The following is a 5,282-nucleotide window of genomic DNA, read 5'->3' on the forward strand; positions in this document are numbered from 1 at the left end:
TAAATGACATGACATTTGTAGAAAGCCTAAGTTTCAGATTCATGTTATGTTATAGAAAGCATTAAACATGTACCTTAACAATGTACTTTCCTTTCAAAATTTTATCATTACCATAATATTTTTTTTGATGCATTCAAACTTGAAACAATCACTCAATGTCTCCTCAAGTCAATCAAAGACAAGCTTCCTGGACAAACACAAAACAATTTTCTAACAACTTAACAACTTTAAATTAAATTACTACTAAACATAAAATAAAATAAGTTCAAAATGAGTCAAATACCTGGGTGAAAATGGATAAGTGGCTCAGATATTTTTCCATGTGCAGCAGAGCGCGCTAAGCGCTCCCTGGTCGCGCTAAGCGACATCAGCAAAACAAGGTTTTTCAAAAATACCAATTTTTTTCAAGCTTTCCATCCACTCCCACTCTTTAATAAATGCACTACTAAAAGAAAAGCTATTAAAGAATTAAAAGGTTAGGTTGCCTCCCAACAAGCGCTTGTTTTACGTCGTTAGCTCGACGCCTTTATTTATTAGACGCTCCTCCATGTTGCCTCTTTTGCGTGGCTAGTTGTTCACCCAAAAGATACCCCTAACCAACTGATCGGTCACCATTTCCATTGAATTCCCACCGTTAATCTGACATATTTTCATCACTTTGGTAAGGTTTATGTTTGTTTTTAGTTGCTTCAGAGTCATTTATCATGTTTTGTTGGTTTGGTATTGCATTGCATTCGATTACGAGTTTATGTCAAAAAGATCTCGTTTATGCTTCGTTTGGTAGTGTCATTGTTACAGGCCATTGCACAGGTTTAAAAGCAATAATGGTGAAGATATGGATACTCAGAAAGGCAAAAATATGAAGAAACAGCAGGTCAACACGGGCACCCGTGTGCCACAACACGGCCGTGTTGTTGATCAGGCAGAGCAAAATGGGAGGAGAAAAACAAAGATCAACACGGGCACCCGTGTGGTGACACACGACCGTGTTGTTTAAAACAATGCATTAACACGGGCACCCGTGTGGAGGAACACGACCCGTGTTGTTGCCTCTGTAGCTTGTGTTGAAAATAATTATAATGGAGAGCAACACGGGCACCCGTGTGGTGACACACGGCCGTGTTGATTGGGCGCAACTTGGAAACCCTAACTTTTGCTTTGTGAACCGATTCTGCTCATTAAGGGTAGTTTAGACCTTTTGCTTGGAGGAGATTCATCTGAAGCTATAAGAAGGCTTGGAAGAGAAAGTAGGAGGCACTTTTGGACGGACGAAAGAAAACATTGCATTGGAGAAGATAGCTACTACGGAGGATTTGAAGACGGCGAGATTCAAGGGCATTAACCATTGAAGATCAAAATCTCCTAATTCTTTGTAATGTCTAATCTTTACATTATGAATTCTTTGAGTACTATAAGAGGCTAAACCCCCTGATGCTAGGGGGGTGGTCCTGATGTTATCGCATGTTATGAATTTGAACAAATGATTTCTTGATTACCATGTTACTTATTTCAATTCAATTGTGTGATGTTATTATGCTTTTGTATCCGACAAATACAAATTGATCTATGACTTTCAATAACAGGATTGTGATTGTTAGGATTTTCACTCAATTGGGTTTATGAATGCATCATCTAGGACTAGTAACTTTCGTAAATCACCGTAAACCTTGATATTATGTATGATTAAAACCAATGATTAATTGAATAAACATTTGAGTAAGAATTGGTAGTTTAATAGTTTCTTCCTTAAGGACTTAAGTAAGAACATTATGAGGTTAGGTGATTGAATGTTTCATATGTATTAAGGAAATCTTGACTGAATTCATAACTGGTTAAATCAACCACTCACCCTAGAATCTTTTATCTTAATCAATTATTTACTATTTTTGTGTTTACTATTATAAATTCCAAAACAACCAAACCATTATCTTTTTGTTCTGATAGAATCAAATTAAAATAAGTATTTCCTACGCAATCCCTGAGATCGATACTTGGAAATAAAACTCCTTATTACTACATCGGTAAAAATAGTACACTTGCTATTTTTCCGATCAAGTTTTTGGCGCCGTTGCCGGGGATTGCCGAACTAGATATTTTAATTTCTATTCTATCGAAATTTTGTTGCTCGCCAACCAAAATTTTATCTATGACAATTGTGTTATTCAATTCCAATCTTTGTCTAACTTGTTTATGCGAGGTAAGGCCTCAGCGGATTTTCCTTTTGATGCAGATCTAGAAAGAACTCTTCGAGCTAGACTAAGACAAGCTAAGAGAAAGAAACTGGAATTAGCAGAGAAAGCAGAGGGAGAAGTTGTTTCAGTGCACTCAGAGAATTCAGATTCAGACACGGAAACAATTCCTGAAATCATGGCTGCTAATCCACCACCACCACCACCAGAGAGACTCCTCGGTGACTATGGTGGAACCAACACCCCGGGTGGTCGTATGACAATTGTCAACCAACCGGTTAATATGGAACAATTTCAGCTGCATCCCAGCACCATTAATCAACTCGAAAGACGGTCCTTCTCTGGAAGAGTGAATGAAGATGCCAACAAGCATCTGCAAAGATTTTTAACCATGAGCACAACACTGAAAATGCCTGGACATAGCAAAGAAGCAGTCCGACTGCGTATGTTCCCATTCACTTTAGCAGATGAGGCTGAAGAGTGGTTCTATTCCTTACCTGCTGGTAGTATCACTACATGGGAGCACATGGAAACAACATTCTTGCAGGAGTATTTTCCCGCATCTGTGTCATTGCGGAAAAGATATGAGATCCTAAACTTCAAACAGAAGGAGGGTGAGTCACTCGAAGATGCCTACAAACGATTCAAGAGAATCCTAGTGGTTTGTCCTACTCACAACATGGATGAAACTGAGCAGATGCAAATGTTTGTTAATGGTCTCCGAATTCAAACAAGACAAATCCTTGATTCAGCAGCTGGTGGCTCAGCTAACTTTGCAACAACCACGGGTATGAAGAAGATAATTAAAGAAATTGCCTCAAATGAGCATCTGGAGCTGTATGATAGAGTGTCAAGCAAATCCGTAATTATTGATTTGAAGCTTGAAACAAACAAACAGGTGGAAATTGTAGAAGCAGTTGCTGCAGAGGTAGAGAAAAGGTTAAAGGCACTAAACATAGGTGCTCAGAAGGTGGCCCAAGTACAACGGACACCAAACAATGTGTGTGGCATTTGTAATGGACCACACAATACTGTTCATTGTTTTGCAACACCACAGCAGATAGAAGATATCAAGTTTTTAAAGCAAAACAATCCCTACTCCAACACATACAACCCGGGGTGGAAGAATCATCCCAACTTTGCTTGGAAAGATCAGAAGGGGAATGTGCAACAACAGGTACAAAGCCAATATCAAAACCAATATCAGCAACAACAACAAGTCCCAAAGAAGGCAGATTGGGAGATTGCAATTGAAAAGATGGCAGCTCAAAATATGCAATTTGAAGAAGAGACTAGAAACAATCAGAAAAATACCCCCGCCTCCCTAAGGAATCTCGAAGTTCAGCTGGGACAGATAGCACAACAACTGGCAAGTTCTCGAACGCCAGGTTCCCTACCAAGTGAAACAGTTCATAATCCGAGAGGTCAGGAGAATGTTAATACTGTCACGACGACAGAGAAAAAGGCTGCTGAAAAGAAAAAAATTATATCACCAAGCGAGTCGACTAAAGAAGAAACTACCAAAGGAACTAAACCGGTGATTAAGTTGCCCTATCCTCAGAGAATGACAAAGAAGGAACCTAGTGAGTCAGACTTGGAGAAATTCATGACAATGTTTAAAAGGATTGAGGGTCATATGGCTTTGTTTGAAGCACTTGAAAGGATGCCCATGTACAAGAAATTCGTGGAAGAGGTAATGGCTGAAAAGAAACCAACTACTGAAGAACAGGTATCCCGTAAGGAACAATATAATGCAAACTCCCTGGAGCAGAACATTCCTAACAAACAAAAGGATCCAGGAACCGTCACAATACCATGCACAATCAAAGAAAGAACCTTCAAAAAGGTACTAATAGATTCTGGAGCTAGTGTGAATCTGATGCCATTATCGATCTATCACAGGCTGGGCATTAAAAATATCAGTGATATAAAGACCAATCTGAAGTTTGCGGATCACTCAAGAAAAGATGCTTATGGGCTGGCTGAAGATGTGCTGGTAACAATAGCTGACTTGACTTTCCTAGTCGATTTTATAATCCTAGACATACTTGAAGACAATGAGGCACCTATCATTCTGGATCGACCTTTCATGAAGACGAGTCGATGCAAGCTCAACATGGATGAGTGCACGTTAACCTTGAAAGTTCACAACAAGGAAATAACATTGAAGGCTATTGAAGACCAGGAGATGGAGGAAGATGCAGAATCTCAGTATCAAGTAGGCTTAATTAGGACATTGAATACTATCAAAGTCTCACCACTGCCAGTAGCCACCCGAAACGGAAAGATTCCTAACACCGAAAGGAAGGTTAAAAAGGAATCGTGGCACAAAGGAGTCCACACTGATAAAAGAGACAACGTCCGAGTTGTAGACAAGAGGTGCAACAAGGTTTTGAACCTGAAATACCCCACATGATAAGGGAAATGAACCGTCGAGCCATGCGACGTTAAACGAAGCGCTTCGTGGGAGGCAACCCACGCGTTTGATTTCTAATTTATTTCGTTTTTCTTTTTCTTTGTGTGTGCTAAAATTTTGTTGTAGGGGAGGAGGAGAACTAGAAGGGCAAAGTCACAAACACCTCAAAATGGAAGGAAACCACACAAGTGCAATAAAACAACAGTAGTCGCTGTGAGTCCCCTTTGTATCTGGATTTAAACATTGAGGTCAATGTTTAGTTCAGGTGTGGGGGGGGGGGGGGTTTCCTTTCATGTTTTATTTCGTTTTCATTTTGTTCATGTTTTCCTTCATCGTTTTTTGCTTTCGTTTTTTTGTGTGGTTTACTTGTGTGTACAGAGTGATGAGAAATGGTTGGACGAATCACGGGATCAATGGTAGTGGATGAAAGACACCCATCGAACTTATGCTGATAAGGCACCCCGGAAGTTGATGCAACCATGAGAAAATAAAGTCGGACACAATTTGGTGACACCGGACCAAGAGAGCGGTATGGAAAAATCAAGTCAGAAAAGAACCACATAACACGAGGAGGCTTCAGAGCTTGCAAGCTAACCAACATGGTGAGATCACAAAAAGCCAAACACTAAATATTAGCATGAGAGTTCAGCCAGGTATGACTTTATCACTCTGATTTT

This window comes from Lathyrus oleraceus, chromosome 1 (assembly GCF_024323335.1).
Source record: "Lathyrus oleraceus cultivar Zhongwan6 chromosome 1, CAAS_Psat_ZW6_1.0, whole genome shotgun sequence".
Lineage (NCBI taxonomy): Eukaryota > Viridiplantae > Streptophyta > Magnoliopsida > Fabales > Fabaceae > Lathyrus > Lathyrus oleraceus.